This window comes from Peromyscus californicus, unplaced genomic scaffold (genome assembly GCF_007827085.1).
Source record: "Peromyscus californicus insignis strain IS unplaced genomic scaffold, ASM782708v3 Scaffold_15__1_contigs__length_86483966, whole genome shotgun sequence".
Taxonomy (NCBI): Eukaryota; Metazoa; Chordata; class Mammalia; order Rodentia; family Cricetidae; genus Peromyscus; species Peromyscus californicus.
This window is the reverse complement of record NW_026294447.1, coordinates 79,657,864-79,681,071: the sequence shown is the minus strand read 5'-3', so window position 1 is coordinate 79,681,071 and position 23,208 is coordinate 79,657,864. Positions and strand designations below refer to the sequence as shown.

The 23,208-nt window shown below is 45.7% G+C and overlaps 1 protein-coding gene across 1 annotated transcript in view; it reads left to right on the top strand.

Moving 5' to 3' along the window:
• Syne2 (spectrin repeat containing nuclear envelope protein 2) overlaps nt 1-23,208 on the top strand; it is a 321,778-nt gene that overhangs the window by 16,073 nt on the left and 282,497 nt on the right.

Here is a 23,208-nt window from a genome sequence, read left to right as displayed (position 1 = left end):
GCTTGGTTGTGTGTACCCCCAGCACTGGAGAGAAGGAAGACAGGAGGGCTAGAAGAAGTCCAAGGCCATCCTCAGTTGCTTAGTGACCTATAGGCCACCTTGTCCTATAGTCCTTGTCTCCAAATAAAACGAAATAGGGACTAGAGAGATGGTTCAGTGGTTAAGAGCACTGGCTGTTCTTTCAGAGGACCTGTGGATCACAACCATCTGAACTCCAGTTTCAGGGGAACTGACACCCTTTTGGGGCCTTCACAGGGCACCAAATGACAGATACATGGACAGACAGACATGCAGACAAAGCACGTTATACACAGAAGAAAGACAAAATGGCAACAGAAGCCAACTGCACGTTAAAAACATGAAGGAAGGAAGAAGTGAACACAGCCCTAAATTACACTGGTCGCAGGACTAACCTCTTCCCTTCTCTCACTTTCTCTTGTCTATCTCAATCTTCCTCCTCCCCCCTCTTCCTCCTCTTCCTTTCAACACCTTTGTTTGGTGACCCAGGCTGGCCTCCAGCTTAAAAGTCCTTCTACGCCAGCCTCCTCCAGTGTTGGGATTTACAGGCTTGTGCCATGAGGCCGGCTTCATCTGGTTAGTTCCTGTGTTGAAAGTTCAGATAATGTGTAAATGAATAGCTCTTATCCAAGGACTAAGCAGGCCCACCCTTGCTTGGCTTCCAGGATCAGATGAGATTCGGTATGGCTGAAGACATGTGGTATTAAATTTCTCTGCAGAATTAGGCAGCAAATGAGAGGATTGGACATATGTTGCCGATTAGGTTTCTTGCTGTAGTGGTTAAGGACGTGGCCTTTGAAGCCTAGTGTGTTTGGGTTCAAGTTAGTCCTGCTAATCACTTGCTGTGTGGTTTTGGATAGGTTACATAACCTCCCAGTTTCCCTAAAGTGGCAGATGGGATGTCTTTTATGGACTTGCCAAAGTCACGGTTCATGGATAGTGTGTGACATTGATTAAGTACTAAATAAATATTAGCTTTCCTTTTACTGCTTTATTAGTTTCAAGTAGAGCACCTCCAACTTTGTCACCTTTAAGAGGGGAGTCCCGTCGTTGTTACCCAGGAGAATGGCTCACTTTCCTTTGCACCATTAGCCATCAGGAGGAATGTATAATTACTGAGTAACTTGGGAAAGCTGCCGTGGTTTAGTGGGCAGTTTCTGTTCTAAGTATCACACGGATTAGCTTGCATCTCAGGGGTCCTGCCCCTTCTCCATATCTCTCAGTGTTTAGTTTTTTGTCTACTGAGGAAAATACTGTAGTCTGTGTAAGACATCTTTTGAGGTTTGAGTGAATTGTTCAGCAGTGGAGAGAAATACCCCAGACTTCTCTCTTACCTCCCTCCTCCTCTCCCTCCTCCTCTCCCTCCTCCGCCTTCTTTTTCTGAGCTGGAGAGTGGACCTAGGGCCTCACACATACTAGGCATGTACTTTACTGTTGAACTATAGTCCCCCTGGGCTGTGTGTCCTGTTGGAGGTTATGTATGCAGTGTGTGGGGGTGGGCTGGGGTGAGGTCAGGGATTATTCCATGAGGAGAGCTTTGAGAAGGGGAAAAAAAAAATTCTCCAGAAACTCCAAACTCAGTTTGAAATTCCATGAAAGAAACTGAAGACTCCTGTGCGCTTAGCCCTTGAAGAGAAGGAGTTAGAAGGAACATATTCATTATAGGAAATTTTGCCTTCACAGAAAAACTTGTGAATTCTAAACACTTTAAAAAATTAGAAAACTTCCTGAAGAATTGTAATATCAGAAATAGAAACTGATTAAAAAAAATTTTTTTTTTTGTTTATTCACGCCAGATAAATTTCTGATGGGGTTACTGTGTCTGCCACAAGAAAAGGACAAAGATGACTCTGTGTTCATAGCACCTTGTGTTCTTTCCGGGAGACAGGAGAGGAGTGGGTCACATCCTAAAATGTGCCTGAGAACTGGCAAATTTGTATCCTTGGGGGAAACTCAGCAACAAATAGCTCCGGTTGTTTCTCTTCAGGTGAGAAAGGCCTGCTTTGTTGGAGAATAAAGTGGAAACACATTCGCAAGTGTTCTGGAGCCCCAGGATTCCCCTGGGGGTGGCACTCACTGCAGGGTTCACAGTTGGAGCACAGGGTCTCACTATGTAGCCCTGACTGTCCTGGAACTGGCTGTGTAGACCAGGCTGGCCTTGAACTCACAGAGATCCTCATGCCTCTACCTTCTGGAGTGCTGGGATTAAAAAGATATGCCTCTGTTGTGGGGTAGTCACCAGAGAAGACTGTTCAGCCATGGGTTTAAGTCAATAGAAAGTCTTTATTCGTCGGCCGTGTTCAGGATCCCAGTGTACCCCTGAGACTTTTTCAGAGTGAGCTTTTAAGCACAAAAACCATGTTCGGGGTTGACATACTTCAGTTGAGAACAGTTAGCCAGAAGCAGAACTACAGAAGCCAAAAAGCAAGGTTGGTATACTTAGAGACTTTCCCAGAACAGTGGTCTTTGATGGATTAGGTCTTTGTTTTAGTTTTGGCAGGTGATATTTGTAGCTAGAGTTTTCCTGCCCGGCCCACAGTCAGGACAAACTCTCTCACCTGCCAGTCCCACAGCCACTCAGACCCGACCAAGTAAACACAGAGACTTATATTGGTTACAAACTGTATGGCTGTGGCAGGCTTCTTGCTAACTGGTCTTACAGTTTAAATTAATCCATTTCTATTAATCTATACCTTGCCACGTGGCTTGTGGCTTACCGGTACTTTACATCTTCCTTGTCCTGATGGCGGCTGGCAGTGTCTCCCTCACCCAGCTTCCTGTTCTCTCAATTCTCCTCTCTGTTAGTCCTGCCTATACTTCCTGCCTGGCCACTGACCAATCAGTGATTTATTCATTGACCAATCAGCAACACATTTGACATACAGACCATCCCACAGCAGATATTGTCTGACTTTTACAGCTTGAATGGTCCTTCATCATGGAGTCTGTTGGGCTAAGGTCTCACGCCGTTACACAGCCACACACGGCTCCAAATCTGTTTTTCAAAACACCGTTTCTGTAGTTACGCCATTCAATTCCCTACTCCTTTGGAATATTTTTAAAAAGTCTTTTATTTTTAATTATCTGAATGTGGGTATGTCTGTATGGAGTATGTTCATGTATGTACAGTGCCTTCAGAGCCCAGAGGACAGCCTCATATCTCCTGGAGCTGGAGTTACAGGCAGTTGTGAGCTTCCTGAAACGGGAAGGGTCTTCTGTAAGGGCAGTGCACATTTCTAATCATTCGCCATGTCTCTAGCCACCTAAGTGTAGCCCAGGCTGGCCTCAAATGCACAGTTCTCCAGCCTTAGGCATATCCTTGCTTGCATGTGCCACCAAGGCTAGCCCTACTTCATTCCACAAAAGAATATCTATACAGTTAAAGTGCGGCATTGCCGGCTACACACTGCCTGCCTGCCTTCCTTCCTTCCTTCCTTCCTTCCTTCCTTCCTTCCTTCCTTCCTTCCTTCCCTCCCTCCTTCCTTCCTGAGGCAGCATCTCCCCATGTAGCCTTGGCTGTCCTAGAACACTCTATGTAGGCCAGCCTGGTCTCAGAGATCCTCCTGCCTCTGCCTCCCAAGTGCTGATATTAAGGGTGTGTGCCCCATGGCCAGCACAGAAAGACGGTTTCTAATTTATCCGTATCACAGTCAAGTGTCTAGCTGTTTTCTCATCTGCTTTCTTGCTGACTGGTTGGTATTATGGTGGTCGGGTGGTTGGATGAAGCTGAGTGTCGGATGTTTAGTTAGAACTCCCAGTTATCAGAGTGACTGCAAAGCAGTGCTGGGTGCTGGGCCAAATTTGAGGGAGAAAGGAGTTAAAAATACTCCACAGGTGCTTCTTAGAGCTCCTAATATGGAAACCATTACATAAGCGATGTAACTCAGTCAGCCAGAAGAGTGTTGGCTTGCTGTGCACCAAGCCTTGGGTTTGATTTCCAGCATTGCGTAAACTAGGGGAGATGGCATGTACTCGTTACCCTGGCACTTGGGAGGTGGGTGGAGGCAGGAAGCTCAGGATTTAGGCATGGGTATCTCACTGACCCACGGATGGGCCACCGAACATAAAGGGAGGTAGAAAGTGAATGGAGGGGGCTGGAGAGATGGCTCAGAGGTTAAGAGCACCGACTGTTCTTCTAGAGGTCCTGAGTTCAATTCCCAGCACCCACATGGTGGCTCATAACCATCTGTAATGAGATCTGGCACCCTCTTCTGTATACATAATAAATATTTAAATCTTAAAAAAAAAAAAAAAGTGAATGGAGGCTGACCACTGCCCAGTCCTTCCCAAACTGTCGTTATTTAAATTCGTATGTCATAGGTGGCTCTCTTTTCCCTGGCTACCCACATCTGCTTTCTGGAAGGTTGTTCTCCGGGATCTTAAGCACCAGGATTAAGACAGTTAAATCTGCTGTCAGCTTGGAAGATGTAATCTTCCTGTTCCACTGTCCTGGCTTCCCAGCCCCCTCTTGTCCTTCGCTGGATTTTTCTTTTTTACGAATCACTTGCACTAGCTATCTGGGAGATAACCGTCCTTCAGAGCATCCAACACTGTGCTCTTTTGAATTCTGTTTAACCTCCTCAAAGTTGTGCAGAGGCACCAAACACCGCAAAATGCTTTCCACATGTGCGGTTGCATTTCATGGGGCTCTGCCCTCCTGTTGTTGGGAGCTGGCAGTGATTTGCTGGATACTGTGAGTAGAAGAAAGGTTGGGGGACCGTCATCTGTCACCTCCCTGAGTGCTCTTCATCTTAAAAAAAAATGTCTTAAAAAATGCCATCTAAACTAGTCTCTTCGGGCTAGCAGGAATATTAGAGTTGAGAATGTTGTTGAAAAGAAACGTATCTTAGGAGCAGAAAATATTTTGAGCCGATTTGCTGAAACTGCTATTTGGGCATTTTTGTTTTGTTTTGTTTTGTTTCTCAAGACAGGGTTTCTCTGTGTAGCTCTGACTCTCCTGGAACTTGCTCTGTAAACCAGGCTGGCCTTAAATTCAGAGATCCACCTGCCTCTGCCTCCCAAGTGCTGGGATCGAAGTCATGTGCCACCACTGCCCAGCTGAAACTATTTGTAAGGAGTAAAAGCTGGTGAACTTTTTAAGTGGGTGATCTCAGAGAGGAACAAACATCTTACCAAAAGTCTGCAGGATAGAATATTTTGAAAACAAGCTACAGTTGTTTTTATTTATTTATTTATTTATTTTTGCTTTTTATGTTTATTTATCAAAATTAGTATCATCCTAGTGATTCTGGAATTCTTTTCCTTACATTTATTGCTATATGACTTGATTCATAATATAGGAAGAACTTACGACATTGAAGGATTTAAAGAAATTTTGTTAAGCTACACATGATGGTGCACGCCTTTGTAGCTGAAATTTTTCCTGTGTCCTGCCTGGCCCTGCAGTCCCATAGCTGCTCATAAAATAATCACTCAGAGGCTTATATTAATTACCAATTGTATGGCCTATGGCAGGCTTCTTGCTAGCTAGCTCCTTTATCTTAAATAAACTCATTTCTATTATTTAAGTATCATCACATGTTCCTTGGCTTTACCTGCATCCCATTACATGCTGCTCCTTGGATGGTGGTTTGGCATCTCCCCCCATTCTCCTTTCTCCTCTCACTGTCTCTCTAGGATTTTCCTGCCTGGCTCCATCCTGCCCTGCCATAGGCCAATGCAGCTTTATTTATTAGCCAATGGGAGCAACACATATTCACAGCATACAGAAAGACATCCCATAGCACACCTTTTATCCCAGCACTCCCGAGATGGAGAGAGGAAGATCAGGAGTTCAGGGTCATCCTTGGCTACATAGTATGTTGGAGACCAGCTGGGATACATGAGACCTAGTCTCAAAGAAGAAAAAAAAGACCATTGAAATGGCTCAGCTGATCAAATCACTTATAAACCCTGAAAACCTGAGTTCAGCTCTTGGAATCCATGTGAAAGTGAGAGAACTGACTCCACAAAGTTGTCCTCTGCCCTGCATATGTGCACTGTGGTACATGGGTGGCTCTTTCCCCAAGTGCGTATGCACAGACATACAGTAATAAATTTTTAAAAAGGAGAAAAATATTTTTCTGGTGCAAAGGTAATGGTGTGAAGGAAGGAGGCAGGCAGGGCTCTCAGAGGCTGCTCCTTCAATCCAGCTTTTCTGATCATGTGCATAAACAGCCTCTTCAAGTCTTTGACTCCTAAAAGGTCCTGATTTCATAGGGGTGGGGTTTACTTGCTGACTTCCCAATTTTTACCGTCTACCATTCAATGTAGATTGAAAAAAAAAAAAGAAAGAGAAAAAGAAAGCCCTACTGTGGTAGAGCTTTGCCTAGGATATCTAAAGCTGTGATTCCATTGGGGGAAAATAAATTCCAGACACTAAACTCAAAACCAAAGCCACCAACCCAAGCCAACCCACAAGCCGCCCAAACCACCCAGACCCAAAGACCAGGGTTAATGTCATAGACTTCTCTTCCCACAGGGACTCTGTGAGCAAAGCAGAGATGGTTGAGGAAGTCCCTTTATCGCAAGACCAGTGATGGTGTTTGGGGCCCTTTCCCTGCCTTCTTCCTTCCTTCTAGTGGAAATGGAGTTCGGGGTGAGAAGGAAGGTGGGTTTCCTGGGACAGTGGCCACAGCTGCCTCTGTGGAAACAGGGGTTTGTGTAAGAGACAGTGAGCGATGGGATTGGTGAGGACTCAGTGCTTTAACTGTGTTTGACAGGAGAGAGAGAGAGAGAGAGAGAGAGAGAGAGAGAGAGAGAGAGAGAGAGGAAACACATGAGGGAGGGGTAGCTTATGTTTTAAATAGTGAAACTTTGAAATGTCAATATTTATAGTAAATAATTGTTCCTCTCCCTTCTTCGGGGTATGTGTGTGTGTGTGTGTGTGTGTGTGTGTGTGTGTGTGTACACCACTCTTTACATGTACTACAGTGGAGATTCTTAAACTTTTTCTACTTTTGACCCCTTTTCATCTGTGCTGGTTAGTTTTTTTTAATCATCTTGACACCAGGGTCATTTGGGAAGAACAATCCTCACTGGAGACGTGCCTCTATCACACTGACCTTGTAGGCAAGTCTGTGGGGGCATTTCTTCATTGATGATTGATGTGGGGGGGGGGGTCCAGCCCAATGTGGGCAGTGCCACTCCTGGGCAGCGTGTCCAGGGGTGTATAAGAAAACAGGCTGAGGAAGCCGTGAGGGGCAAGCCAGTAAATAGTATTCTCTACAGCAGTGGTTCCCAACCTTCCTGATGCTGCGACCCTTTCATACAGTTCCTCATGTTGTGGTGACCCGCAACCATAAAATTATTTCAGTGCTGCTTCATAACTGTCATTTTGATACTGTTAGGAATCATAATGTAAATATCTGATAGTTGACCCGGGGGTCGTGACCCACAGGTTGAGAACCACTGCTATAACTAGCCTCCGTTTCCATTCCTGCCTCCAGATGTCTGCTTGAGCTCCCACCGTGACTTCCCTGGATGAGGGACTAGAGCCTGTGGGGTGAAATAAACCCTTTCCTCCCCAAGTTGGTTTTTGGTTTGTGTTTTATCACAGCTATAGGAAGCAAACTAGGACATCATCCAAGAAATTTTTTTTTTTTTGTTTTTTTTTTTTTTTTTTTTTGGTTTTTCGAGACAGGGTTTCTCTGTGTAGCTTTGCGCCTGTCCTGGAACTCACTTGGTAGCCCAGGCTGGCCTCGAACTCACAGAGATCCGCCTGGCTCTGCCTCCCGAGTGCTGGGATTAAAGGCGTGCGCCACCACCGCCCGGCTGTTTGTTTTTTTGAGACAGGGTTTCTCTGTGTAGTTTTGGTGCCTATCCTGGATCTCTCTCTGTAGCACAGGCTGGCCTTGAACTCACAGAGATCCGCCTGGCTCTGCCTCCCGAGTGCTGGGATTAAAGGTGTGCACCACCACCACCTGCCAAGAAATTTTTATTGGACTCTGGTTACCTAGGTATATAAAACTGATATACACATCAAACATTTACTGAGAATAAATCAGTGAAATTGATATTATTTGGTATACATATAGTGTTAGCACTTACTAAAGATTAACGTGTCCACCGAAGAGATGAATACACCTGTTTATTTTTGCATAAGGAATTGGGTGCTTGCTGAGTTTTTGCTAGTGCAGTGTGTGGAACGTCTTTAGTGTTTTCCAGAGTTGATGGATAAGTTGCTTTTGTGGTCATCAATGGTGAGAACACTGTCTCACATGAATATGTAGTACAGAATGGCAGAAGTACAGTTAGGGCTGTCTTAGAAATGGTTGGAAATTCTATTCTAGTCTCAAGCCAAAATTCATTAACATTTTAATTTTAATTTTTTATATGGGTGAGTGTTTTGCCTGCATGTATGCAAGTGTGCCATGTGCATACAGTGCCCGTGTAAAGGCCAGAATCACCTAGGACTGGAGTCACACATGGTTGTGAGCTGCCATGTGGGTGCTGGAAACTGAACCTGGATCCTTTATGAGGGCAGCCAGTTCTCTTAACCATTGAGCCATCTCTCTGACCCCAAATTTACTTTAATGATTAAAAACATTGCTATGTGTATGAGTGTGTGCATGTGTGTGCATGTGTGCATATAAGTGTTAGTGTCAGCAGAGACCAGAAGACGGTTTTGGATGCCCTGGAACTAGAGGTTTCCCGGTGATTGTGGGCCATGGATCTGGGTGCCGGGAACTGAACCAGAGTCCTTTGGAGGGGTAGCAACTGCTCCTAATTGCTGAGCCATCTCTCCAATCTCTAATGATTTTTTTAAAAAAGTTACACTCAAGTCAGGAACTCAAATAGTAATTTTTACAATTAAATATTCTAGTATAATACAGTTCAAAGATAAAATAATTTGATACATGCTGAGGAAAGATGTCAACATGTAAAGGCTTTGTTTTCTATGTACAGGCAAATGTTACAATTCTTAGTTGAGCCATCTGAGGCACGGTCAGCAGTGTTGCATGGCAGCATGCACACAGTGCATGATGTGCATCTGTGTGTTCAGAACCAAGGCTGTAGTGAAGTGGGCAGGCACTTCGGGAACACCTCGGATTCACTCTACACTTGACTTAGAATTAAGTTTTGGCGGTTGCAGGAGCCACCTTTCAGTGTTGCCACATTTTCATGACCCTATATTCAGTCAATAATATGATCCCGTACGGGGTTGTGACCCACAATGTCTGGTCCTAACAGTGTGTGGACCAAGGTGGTGCAAGGTCAGCTATCAGCACGCTCCAGGTCCCCGGGGTAGCAAAGGGTTTCATCCCAGATGAGATCTGTTCTGTGACTTCCCTGGGCTTGTTGTGTGGACAAGAAACCCAGTGACTCCAGTTAAGAAACTGGGACAGGTCTGGCATTGTGGCAGGTGGAGGCAGGAAGAACCGGAGTTCAAGGCCAGCCTCAGATGCATAATGAGTTTGAGGTCAGTCAGGGGCCACTACACTGTCTGTAAGCCTCTCCCCCCAACAAAACAACAACAACAAGGTGTCCTTGAGGGCCATACCTCTTTCCTAAGATGACCCCAATAGTTCGTCATGGCTAGCCTTGGAAACCTAAATTGTCCCATTGAGTGTTCCTTCCTTCTTGCTGATAGAATTTCATATAGGGACTCACACATAGGAGCCTGGACTTTCTAAATGTTCTTTTTTTTTTTCTTTTCTTTTTTTTGAGATGGTGTTTCTCTGTGTAGTTTTGGTGCCTATCCTGGATCTTGCTCTGTAGACCAGGCTGGCCCTCGAACTCACAGAGATCCACCTGGCTCTGCCTCTCAAGTGCTGGGATTAAAGGCAGGAACCACCACCGCCCAGCATCCAAATTTTCTTAATGAGTGTATATAAATTGAGATTTAAAATAGACCAAGGCTTGGCTACATTCAAATCTCTGGCTGGTTCCCCACATCTGGAGTCCTGTGGACCATGATGGGATCCTGGTAAATGACTTTCTGAAACTTCCATGCCAGGGTATTCTAGTTCTTGCATCTATACTGTTTTCAGGGCCTGGAGATTTAAGTCTCCTTATCTGTTTGACTACAGCCTGTTTTTCCTCTAGTTCTTGACTCCAGTATATGTAGGACTGGGGCTGTGTTTTGTGCAGGTACAGGTGTGGGTCTGATGGCTACGGATAGAGTTGGTTGTTGAAAAGTTTATCTAATTGTAATAGTGGATACCAGTATATTTTTCTAATTAAAAACCAACCAAACAAGAAAAGTTGAACCAAGACTATTTTTTTTTTGCCAGAGAAGGTTTCATGTAGCCCAAGATCATGTAGCTGAGGATGATCTTGAACCTCTGAACTTCTTTCTTTTATCACCCAAGTGCTGAGATTACAGGTGTATAGTTTTATGGGGTGGATTCAAACATGCTAAGCAAAGACTCTACCATCTGAGCTACATTCCTAGGTCACAGGACACATACTTCTTGCCTGTGTTGGCAGCCATCTTCTCTGGTCAGGGAAAACGAAGATAATGCAGTGACTTGATTGTAGCTTCCCAGGGAGTGGTTGGCACGGTTACACAGAGCAGAAGCCACTTTCCCTGGGTCCGGTGGGCCTGCTGTTTGAAGATTAGCATCCACTCCCATCCAGAAGCAGACACATAACTCAGTTTTAATTGTTGGTCTCTGGGGATGAAAGAGGGAACCATTAATTTGTTGGGCAATTGATTTTCTCTGAGGATGAGACACAAAACCAAGTTGTCAGTCACTGAACTGCCACTTTGGCTAATGAATTATATTTCGACTTGGATAACTTCCAGTTCTATTCATAGGTTATGGGGAAGTCTTCAGGGAGAGAACAAGGGTTCACATGGTTGTTTCTACACATAAAAATAACAGGCCGGAGAACTTGGAGAGAAGTGCCGTGTGCAGCCTTTTGAGTTAAGTCAAAAGAGAGCCATGATTCATATCTGCAACTTCACTTTTAGTTTATTCTTGCTCAATGCCAGACTAGGTCAAAAGTTTGGCAAGAGGATGTTTTGGGCATGATTTGTGTAAGATAATAAGGTTTCTGAGCATTTCTGTTTCTTTCTGCGGAGATGCCTGTAGCATGAATCTTAAAAGGTCTTATTAATGAAACAAACCTGAAGCCAGGTATTGGGGTGAAATGCTGAATGATCAGAGAAGCAGAACAAGCCACAGCTAACCTCACCTGGCCAGTTCCTCAGCTGATCCTGTTTCCTTAGACTGGAAGCCTCTGAGTCCTCATCCAAATGGATCTCAGCCGAACTGCTGCTCAAAAGCCTAAAAGCTTATAAAAGTTCTTGTTACCATGCCTGGCTGTTTCCAGTGTGGCTTTGAACTCGCAGAGATCCAGACAGATCACTGCCTCTGGAATGCTAGGATTAAAGGTGTGTATGCCACCATTTTCTGGCCTCTGTATCTAATGGCTGTTCTGTTCTCTGACCCCAGATAAGTTTATTAGGGTGCACAGTATTTTGGGGAACACAGTATCACCACAGATGCCCTTAGTTCATTTACCTCCATCTGGTACTTTCCCTGGTGGTGATGGATGGAACCATGTGAGTGGAAATGAGAGCGACTCTACCTCTAAATTTACCGTTGAGGTAGACTCACCAGATGCATGTTAAGTGTCCCAGCCAGAATTTCTGTGCTTATACTGTTGTTAAAAGTCAAAAAGGCCAGGTGTGGTGGTGGCACACTCCTTGAATCCCAGCACTCTGGAAGCAGAGGCAGGATCTCTGTGAGTTCAAGGCCAGTTCTGTCTTGAAAAAAAAAACAACCCCCCCTCCCCAAAAAAAGTCAAAAAGTAAAAAAAAAAAAAGCCAGGTGTGGGGGTGCAGGAGTGTTAATTCCAGCACTCAGGAAGCAGACAGAGCTGGTAGGAACCCCTTAAGTTGGAAGCTGACCTGGAAGCAGGTTCTCAGGCCAGCTTGGGAGATGTGAGACCCAGTCACAGAGCAACACAGTGCCTGTAAACGAGAAGGCAGAGGTGGGGGCATAAACCTACAGTTCCAGAACTGGAGAGCCCGAGGCCGGGATCACAAGTTCCAGGCTGGGCTGGGCTACGTTGTGAGAGTTTATCAAACAAATAAACAGATACAAATAAGAAAAAAACAAAACATTGCACCCCCCCATCCAAAAAAACCAAGAAACCCAAATAAACAATGGCAAAGTCAGTATGCGGTGGCTGGATGTCTCAGTGGTTAGAACACTTGTTGCTCTTGCAGAGGGCTTGGGTTGGGTTCCAAGCATTCGTGGTGGCTCACAGCTAGCTGTAACTCCAATTCCTGGGATCTAATGCACTCTTTTGACCTCTGAGGGCACCAGGCATGCATGTAGTGCTCATAAATGCATGTAGGCAAAATACTCATACACATAAATAAATAAATCTAAAATGAAAGAAAACAAACAACAAAGAGCTTTGAAAAGTCAGTGTGTGGAGTTTGTTTAAATTTGGAGGGTCTTGGAATGGGCCTGGGAAGGTGAAAGCCAGTTTGACCTAGACAGATAATTGCATGCGTATAGGAAAGGGAAGGTGGCAGGTGTAACTCCACCCATCAGGAAGGGGGCTCCCAAGGGTCGCTTTCCCAGACTGGAGACAAAGGAGGGAAATTGAGTTTATTCAGATGAATAAGGAACAAAGGACCCACACGTCTCCACCATATGCAGTTTACACACACTGCAAGGTAAATATTGTTCTTTAGTTAGAATGAAGAAGCCACATGACAGAGTTCAGCACCTAGCAAAGGACTTCTGCATTCATGGGGACCAGCACGCAAGGGACATCCTAGTTCCCAGCAAGCTCAATCTCCAGCAGGATGGACTTAAAAAAATTACGTATATTTATTTAGTGTCATCTTGCCAATCCAGTTTTGTTTTATTATTTTTATTACCCACAAATCCATTCTTTAGGAAGTGTTTTCTTCTCTGTTCATTTTATTTAACATTTTCTTTTTCTTTTTTTTTTTTTACTGGGTATGGAACTCAGGTTGTTGGGCTTAGGGACCCGCCTCTGATTTTTTTATTTTATTTTATTTTTGGAATAGAGGTAACATCTTCCTAAATTTTTTTTGTTTAATATCAATGGATAAAAGGGGTGTGACAGTGGTTGCCTCTGGGTGGTTTTAATTTTATTTTCTTTTTGAGTCAAGATCTCCTGTGGCCCAGACTGTCATTGAACTTCCTAGGTAGCTGAGGCTATTCTTGAACTCTTGGCCCTCCTGCCTGTCAAATGCTGGAATTACAGGGGAGTAAAGCCTCTAAATTTTGTGTGTGTGTGTGTGTGTGTGTGTGTGTGTGTGTGTGTGTGTGAGAGAGAGAGAGAGAGAGAGAGAGAGAGAGAGAGAGAGAGAGAGAGAGAGAGAGAGAGAGAGAGTCTCCTTGTACATTCCTGGCTGGCCTGGAAATTGGTATGTAGACCAGGCTGGCCTTGAACTCAGATCTGCGTGCCTCTGTCTCCCAAGTGCTGGGATTAAAGACGTGAGTCATCACACAGGCCCATCTATGCTTAGGGCCTGTAAGATGGCTCAGCAGGCAAAGGCCCTTGCTGTGCATGGCTGGCAATCTGAATTTGAATCCCTGGAACCATGGGAAGGTGGAAGGAGAGAACCCATTCCACAGGATTGTCCTCTGACCTCCACGACTGCACGATGGCACACACAGGTACCACATGCACACAGCGCACACCCTCACATTGATGATAATAAAGAACAACCTCCCCCCTCCCCCATAACATGTAGAGATTGTTTTTCATTTGGAAGAGGAGACAATGGTAATGCTTTAAGGGCTTAAATACCATTTTCTAGCCCAAATGAGCCTGGGTTACTGCACAGCTAGAAACCACCACTGCAGTAGAACTCGAGCTTAGGTGCTCTACCAACAGGAGCCAGGGGAGGGGAGGCAGCCTGCCTGCCCAGTGCCTGGAATACCCAAGTCTTAGATATGCATGAATGCTTTCTGGGCCAACTATTGACTAGTAATAATTAAAAAGCTAAATAACAACAGAATTAAAAACAAAATTCTTTTTGAGCCAGGCATGGTGGTGCATGCCTTTAATCCCAGAATTTGGGAGGTAGAGGCAAGCGGGTCTCCTGAGTTTGAGGCTAGCCTGGTCTACAGAGTGAGACTCTGTTTCACTGCCCCCTTCTGAATCTTCTTGGTCCTTCTGAGATATTTTAAGAGCATACAATCTTTGTTTTCTTAGTCAAATTTTTAGGAACCATCAAGATTTAATGAGACATTAAAATTATATTCGTGGAGATTTAATAACACAGAAATGCTGATTGTTAATATTTAGCAGATTCCCCCAAATGTGATGTAAAATAACAATTTTTTGTTTGTTTTTTGTTTTTATGATAGGGTTTCTCTGTGTAGCCCAGGCTGTCCTAGAACTTGCTCTGTAGAACAGGCTGGTTTCGAACTCAGAGATCCACCTGCCTCTGCCTTCCAAGTTCTGGCATTAAAGGCATGTGCCACCACTGTCCAGCTGTATAAAATAACACCTTTGTAAAAATAAAACCAAAGGCTTAGAACAGAAAACCTGACTAAAATTTTCAGAAATAGTAACAGTAGAGATGTTTGCATGGTATATCTGTAGGCAGAGTTTATTTCTTTTTAGTTTCTGTGACGTTTACAGTTACTCTGTGGGACTGGAGAGGTTACTGCTCTCGCAGAGGACCTGGGTTCAGATCTGAGCACCCTTGTCAAAGGGAGCAGCTTGTAACTCTAGCTTCAGAGGATCCATCCCTCCCCATGGCCTCCTTGGTCTCCCGCATGCACATGGTACACATAAAACCACTCAGTCACATACACCACTAATTAATAAGTAAATCTTTTTTTTTTAAGTTACTCTAGGGCTGTAGTGATGGCTTGGGGGTTTAGAGGACCTGAGCTCACATCCCTGGACCCCATATAAAAGGCGAGGTCTGGTCACTTGTGTCTGCCACCCCAGTGCTGTGGAATGAGAGAGACAGAGGAGAGCTTGGGTTTGCCGCCTGCCAGCAAGGGAATAATATAGGTAATGATAGAGCTGGACACCAGTGACGTCCTCTGGCCTCCGTGTGTGTGTGTGTGTGGGACGTGTGCCGACACTACACACCCCATTCAAAAACATACAAAAAACAATAAGACAGATAAGCCGCCACTTCTCTTTTTAAAAATTTACTTAATTAAACACATTCTATACTGTAAAAATCCCCTTTTGAAAAAGTCAGTTTCACTTTGTAGACAATAAATGTGAACTGTGTGTAACCTTTTTATCTCTCCTGTTTGCGTTTTTTGTTTTATTTGCCTCCAACTTCTTATCTTATGAGATCGGAACATTAAGCTGTGAGGTGGTGCATGCCTGTAATCCCAGCAGGCTGAGTCAGGTGATTTTTCCAGTCCAAGGCCAGCCTGGGCTAAAAAAAAAAAAAAAAAAGTCACTCATATAGTAAAATATTTTCACTATTTTCTCCTGGCTCACCCTATAGTAGTGGGCAGAGGGAGTAAACCTCTTTTTTAACTTTTTTTTTTGTTGTTGTTTTTTTGAGACAGGGTTTCTCTGTGTAGCTTTGCACCTTTCCTGGAACTCATTCTGTAGACCAGGCTGGCCTGGAACTCACAAAGATGTGCTGAGATTAAAGGTGTGCGCCACCACCACCTGGCTTCTTTTTGAATTATTAATTTGTTCTAGTCACCAGGCTGCCTTATTCTGGCCAGCCCCACTCCTGACTTTTGCTTAGCCTAGCCTGCTGGTCGTCTTGAAAGCAGAATGACAGAAGCTGCTTTTTGCTTGAGTGCCTGAGGAGAACCTTGCTGTTTAGAACCTGCAATTAGCTGCCACTCTTTTTTTTTTTTTTTTTAAACACCATGATTTTTGTTTGTTTGTTTTGTTTTGTTTTGTTTTTTTGAGACAGGGTTTCTCTGTGTAGCTTTGCACCTTTCCTGGAACTCACTCTGTAGCTCAGGCTGGCCTCGAACTCACAGAGATCCGCCTGCCTCTGCCTCCTGAGTGCTGGGATTAAAGGTGTGCGCCACCACCACCCGGTTGCCACTCTTATGTACCCTGCACAGCACTGTTGTCCCAACAGTGCTGATTCCCACGTGCTTACCTCAGTATCTCAGAGCCTAGTGGGGAAGGAGGCCTCTTAGACTTGTGTTTGTTCAGTGAATGGACGGATGAATGAATATTGGCTCGCCAGGACTCCTCAACTGGCAGTGAATTTAGTTCATGCTTTTATAATTTTCGTTTTGTGCCTCAATGTTAGAGTAAAATTGGGGCCAGCAAACTTTTTGAGATGGGGGTCTCACTGTGTAGGCTGGCTTAGAACTGGCTGGGTAGACCAGGTTGACCTCAAATTCATCGAGATCCACCTGCCTCTGCTTCCTGAATGCTGAGATTAAAAGCGTGTGTGATCATACCTGGCCGCAAACTTATTTTAAATTGTGTGTCTGTGCGTCTGTCTGGGAGTATGAGCATATGTGTGCAGATGCCCTTGGGGCTCAAAGGCATTGGACTTCTTGGATCTGGAGTTAAAGGAAGCTGTTAGCCATCCTGACATGGGTGCTGGACAGTCATCTGCTAAAGCAGTACATGCTCTTAACCACTGAGCCATTGCTCCAGTCTCTCAGCAAACTTTTAAATTGACCAAGCCCCCCTACGCTCCCCGGATCTAGTGAGCTTGGGTCCTGCCCTTACCCTGCCCTTTCACTGGTGAGAATAACAAGAGAGAAAGGCTTGAATTCCCTAGATATGCAGAGAAATTCTGCACAAAAATGTGGGTGAGGATTCGGAGGCCTGATCACCAAAAGATGACAGAATGTGGGAAGAGGCTAGACCAAGGGGAAAGGGGGTGGAGAGCGGTTAGGGAACACGGAAGGAATATGTTCTGTACACTTGGTGGTTAAAGTTTAATCTCCATCGTCAAGGGCCGATCAGAATCCTCTTTCTGGAACAGGGAAGGGAGTCAGTCACCTTTGACATGGAAGTATCCTCTTCTTTTTTAAAATTTAAAAGATGTATTTATTTTATGTGTATGAGTGTTTTGCCTGCATGGATGTGCGTATGTCACGTGCATTCCTGGTGCCGGTAGGAGTCAGAAGAGGCTGTTGGGTCCCCTGGAACTGGAGTGGCAGATGGTTGTGAGCCACCATGTATGTGGGTGCTGGGACCTGAACCCAGGTCCTCTGCAAGAACAGCAAGTGCTCTTAACTACTGAGCCATCGCCCTGGCCCCTGGGAGTGTCCTTGCAAGTTAAGCTTCCTTTATGGAAGGCCAACATGTTCTGATTTTAGAGCTTTTTCTAGTATTGATCGTTGCCTTCAGCTCTCTTTATTCCAGAGAGTTTTCGAGTGCCATATTCTGGTCCCCTTGATTCTCGTGTACATATGACGTAGGGCAACAATGGTCGTTGTAAGACGAGTCCCTCTGAAAAGGCTGAGTCTACTAATTTCCTCTGTGTAAGGGACACAGCAACAGAAAGAGTGGGTCCCAGTGCAGCCGCCGCCAGTGCCTATGTCAAAGCACGTGGATTTCGGGACCCTTCCGGTAGGGACGGCCCAAAGGAAGTCTCTTGGCACTCTGCCTTCGCCCTGTGTAACAGACAACTTCTGAGTGTGAGGGCATGCTTGCAGCTGTCATGAAAATGGGGATTTTTTTTTTTTTTTTTTAGAGAAGCAGCGTATTTCATGAGCAGCTTCTCATTTTGACAGCCAACATATTTTTGGCTGATATGTGATGTCAAACATCTCAATTTTAGAAATATTTCTTTTAAATACTTGGAGAGACTAGTGTTTGGAATTGTTAAGATAATAAATCCTTCATCAGCAGAGAGAGGCCATGCAACAGAAGTGTGTAAAAAAATACTCGTAAGGGGGAGTGGGGCGAGGGCTCGGCTGGTAAAGTGCCTGTTCTGTAAGCGGGAGGACCCGAGTTCGACCCCAGCCCCCACCTAAAACTGGGAAGAGCCTGTAATTCCAATGCTGGGGAGGCAGAGATGGATAGTCCCAATCTAGCAAGATCAGCGCTCCTCTCTCTCTGTCTGTCTCTGTCTGTCTGTCTGTCTGTCTCTCTCTCTGTCTCTCTGTCTCTGTCTCTGTCTCTCTCTCTCTCACACACACACACACACACACACACACACACACACACACACCCACATACTGACACATGTAAATGCACGCACCTTGCTGGAAAGAAGTTTAGTGGGAGTGAGAGAAGGCTAAGAGTGGGATGGGATAAATATAATTAAAATAAATTATGTACATATACAAAGAACAAACATATATACACATATACATACATAGTTTTTCAAGACAGAGCTTCTCTCTGCAGCCCTGACTGTCCTGAAACTCGCTCTGTGGACCAGGCTGGCCTCGAACTCACAGAGATCCACCTGCCTCTGCCTCCCAAGTGCTGGGATTAAAGGCGTGCACCATCACTGCCTGGCGAATAATGCTTTTTGGTTTTTTGAGACAGGGTTTCTCTGTGTAGCTGTGGAGCCTGTCCTGGAACTCGATCTGTAGTCCAGGCTGGCCTTGAACTCAGAGATCCACCTGCCTCTTCCTCCCGAGCCCTGGGATTAAAGGGCATGCGCCACCACCGCCTGACTGGAATAAATATATTTTTAAAGTATGGTGGATAGCAGTCGAAGAAGGTACCTAGTATTAACCATGCCCACACATGCAAGAGCACACACACACACACACACACACACACACACACACACACACACACACACACTATGCTCCCCCCATACTGGCATAGTTGTATTACTTGGACATTTGGGGAAAATACTGTTTTAATCATAGTGAAAGGCTCTACATTTTCCCCAAACATTTCTGTCATTTCTCAAGAATCATGTCAGTTGTACGTGCAGCCATTTTACATTAAAATTTTTATTTTCCTGGGCGTGCATGAACATGTGCCATGGTGCACACGTGGAGGTCAGAAACACTTGTGGGGAGTCAGTTATCTTCTTCCACCCTGTGGGCTCTGGGGCTCAAACTTGTTTCGTCGGGCTTGGCAGCAAGTGCCCTTAGTTTGTGCTGAAGCGAGAGGCTGGCCGCACGAAACTACTTGACCACAAACCTACGAACTCCGCTTCCTTCCTTTGTTTCTCTCTTCCCAGAATAGCTAGGGACCAAGGTTCCTCCTTAAAGTTGTTGAACGCTACGGGGGTATCATGACAAGTAGAAATGGACACCTTGCCTTGAGGTGGAGATGTATGTGGCCATACATACCCAGGGAGATGTATGTGGCCCACGCAGCACCCCTCCCTCCCTCCCCTCGCCCCTCCCCCCTCGTTGCAAAGCACTTTAAAAGCTCTCTTCTCAGAAGCACGTCCCAGCTCCTGGGTGGCTGGGAGAACAGTGTTCTGAAGCAGCCAGACTGAGTGTTCCAGGCCCTCTACCGCAGACGGGGTCGCTTAGACTCCCGAGTTCCCAAGTGTGCAGCAGCAGCAGCGAACTTTGGACTGGACTCCTTGGCAGGAACTTGAAAGTCTGTGTGCTGGCCCAGATAGTATCGTTATCCTCATGTCACAGTTGAAGAATCAGGACCTGAGAGGCAGAGGCTGGCACGGGGCTCGTGGTCAGAGGCGAAGCTGGAGTGAAAAGCCAAGCCTTCCGGCTCTTGCTCAAGTGCTCTCGACCATGGTATCCCACTCTCTAACCTCAGTTGACTTCTACTGCCGTGAAGCAGCGGGGATGATGGGTAATTCTGTTTCAATCCCAACGTTAAGGAAAAAGTTAGAAGCATTTCCTAGTGCCCACAAGGAGCTCTCTGCTTGGATGTCAGCAAAGTTAACTCTGTAGCCGTAGTCGACTCCTTCTTCATCCTCCACTCCGATGGGCATCACTTCCCTGTTCTTGTACTGTGTATGTGTGTTTAGAATTTACGGCCAGGGCTGATGGATTGCCTCCGCAGGTGAAGGAGCCTGCTACCAAGTCTGGTAACCCGCGTTTAACCCAGAGGTCTACTTGGTGGAAGGAGAGAACGGAGTCCTGCAGGTTGCCTGTTGACCTCCACACGTTACCCGCCCCCCCCCCATAAATAAATGTAAAAACATGAAAAATAAATTAAATTTACATCCACTCTGTAAATGACCTGATAGTGTGTTTATCCTTTCTCCTTAGTCCCCCATGATGATTTTAATATGTTCGATATCTCTGCTGCTGCTGCTGGTTGCTCATCTTAGCTGTGAAGTAGTCTTCCCATGGATGAGTGAGCGGCAGACTCCTCCTTCTACCAACAGGATTAGATTGTACCCACCTTTTGTTGCTCTGACCAGTTCTACCATGAACCCTGAGGTCCTTGTATCTATGTAGGAGTTCAGAGCCGGCTTTCAGCTGGAAGAATGTGACTAGGTGAAGAACAGCTGCTGCTCATGCTTCAGCTCTGGGTGGAGGCTAATGTTTCTGGGCTGAGGGTACCAGCACAAACCCCGGCTTCAAGATGCTGCTGGTCCCATGTGCGGCCTGTGCTGGCCCACAGCTGCTCTCCCAGCCCTACTCACGTCTCTGGTTTGTTAGGTCCTGTTCCTCACTGTAGCCGGGTGTGAGCTCTGTTCATTTCTCATGCACTGTACCCCATCCTTGCGCCCCCTGCTCCCCAGAGATGACCCTGCTGCTTGTCTTCCTGAGAAAAATGAGGCCATCTCTTGCCAGCCCCCTTCATCCTTCAGAATTCCTCCAACCTCATGTTCGCAAGTGGTTAAATCTTCCTGGAATGGATGGAGGAACACATTTCTTAAAAGTTTCAGAGAGAGCCTGGTAGTAGTGGTGCATGCCTTTAATCCCAGCACTCGGGAGGCAGAGCCAGGCGGATCTCTGTGAGTTCGAGGCCAGCCTGGTCTCCAAAGCGAGTTCCAGGAAAGGCGCAAAGCTACACAGAGAAACCCTGTCTCGAAAAACCAAAAAAAAAAAAAAGTTTCAGAGAGAGCCTGGTAGTAGTGGTGCATGCCTTTAATCCCAGCACTCGGAGGGCAGAGGTAGGTGGGTCTCTGTGAGTTGGAGACCAGCCCAGTCTACAGAGTGAGTTCCAGGACAGCCAGAACTGTTACACAGAGAAACCCTGTCTCAAAAATCAAAAACAAACAAACAAAAAAACTATCATCACTAAGCTTGAAAGAGCAAGGAAAATAAAGTTTCTGAGAGAGACCTGGAAAGAGATGGTTCAGCAGTTAAGGCCACTTGCTGCTCTTCCAGAAGACTTGTTTCCAGCACTCACTCTGTGTGGCTCACAACCACCTGATCACCTGTATTTCATCTCCAGATCCACCCCACACCTCCGGGCTCCGTGAGAGCACCTTCGATTATGTGCATGCACACACCCACAATTAAAAATAATAAAAAAAAATCACAAAGTTTCTGAGATCCTAAGGTGGGTCTCCTTTGAGCTGCTCATGGAGATCTCAGACCCTCTCCTCCAGGCTTCTAGTTTCTTCTCTGAAGTCTTTGAGCCTGTCTGGAGCATACTCCTCCATTCTGTCTGCTCATCCCTCCCACCTCCTCCCCCTTCTCCCCACCTCCTGTTCCCTAGCACTCACTGCACACTGCTCTCGGGAGCTCTCCCGGTGCATCCTGGGAGCTTTCTTTTCTTTCTCCCGTGTTTGAGCTCAGCCTGTGTTTCTACTTCTCTGTGTTGTTTTCCAGACCCTCCATCCCTTCCCCTTGGTTTACGGTCTCCTTTTGCTGAGTATGCTTTCTAGTAGCGCCTAAGGATGGATGCAAAGGACAAGCGGTTTTCCTGTAGTCTTAGCCGCCCAGAAATGGTGTTTCCTCACCCTCGCACTTTATTTATATTATAGTTAGGTAAAGATTATAGATTGGGAAAGTTTTGCTTAGAGCTCTATTAGCATAAAGTTTCTCTATGTAGAGGGCAGTGGGGTGAAGTACATACTTGTGTGTGTGTGTGTGTGTGTGTGTGTGTGTGTGTGTGTGTGTGACCATCACCAACCACACCATCTTGCAAAGCTGAATCTCTGTCCACTGAAGCAGTTCCGAGGCACTGAGATAGTTGACTTCTTAGCCCCCTAGAAGCAGTTCCGAGGCACTGAGATAGTTAACTTCTTAGCCCCCTATCCCTCAGCCCTTCATGGCTTCTGTTTTACCTTCTGACTGAATTTTGACTCTTTTGGGTGACTCAGGGAGTGGACTCATCCAGCGTTTGTGGGAGCTTTTGTGATCAGTGCTGATCCCACACATCATGTCCGTAAGGTCTTTTTGTTTCTCGCTCTCCTTCCTTTTACTGTTGCGACCAGTTTCTAATCTTCACTGCCGATTTAAGAAGTGCTGCACACAAGGTCCTGGGTTTAATCCCTAAAATAAATCATAAGAAAAAAAAAATCACAGCTTGCAGTAACTGTCCACTCCAGATCGTCTCCTAGTGAGCCTTCAGGAAATGCTCCTTACTTTGTAAGTTGTTGGTTGCGGGTGTTTTTAGAATTGCAGTAGCTGCTGTACAGAACAGCTTATCATTTCAGCGGTGTTACTGCACTTCAGAGATCTGGGCCATGGTCAAGGCCAATGGGAGGCAGTTAGGAAGTGGCAGCGCTCCCTCAGGATGCTCTAATCTTGATGAAGTGGGTGGTGCAGGGGCACTGTTGGCACAGGGGTACTGTTGGCACTGTTGGTGCAAGGGCACTGTTGGCACAGGGGTACTGTTGGTGCAGGGGCACTGTTGATGCAGGGGTGCTATTGGCATGGGTGACATGTGACACTTTGTTGTAAGATCCCAATCCAGCAGCGTCTTAACCTGAGCACCGTGACCCGTTTCTTTCTTGAGAGTGCCGTGAATCGGTAGGGTTGAGCCTCTGGTCTTTGTGGTTGCCACGAGAATAAAGTACCTGGGAGGAGATCCTAAGTACCTGCTCTGGAAACTTAGACTGGTGACTTCGGGCCCAGTGATGACTACAGTTTAAAGTGACAAGAAGAGTTAATGAGAAAAAATGACTGGGTACAATGGTGCATGCCTGTTATCCCAGCACATGACAGGTAGAGGCAGGGGGATTGCTACAACTTTAAAGTCAGCCTGGTCAACAAAGCAAGTTCCAGGCCAACAGGGATACATCATGAGACCCAGTCTCAAAACCAACTGATGGACCCAGACTTAAGGCCGATGTGTCAGCATGGTTCGGCTGTGAGCTTGTGAACATCCAAGTTAATAACTGTGGGTAACTGAGAGTCGTCTTATCATTTGACTGACAAAGGGGTGTCTTTTAGAGTTCCTAGAGGACCACGGATAACTGAAGAATGGAAA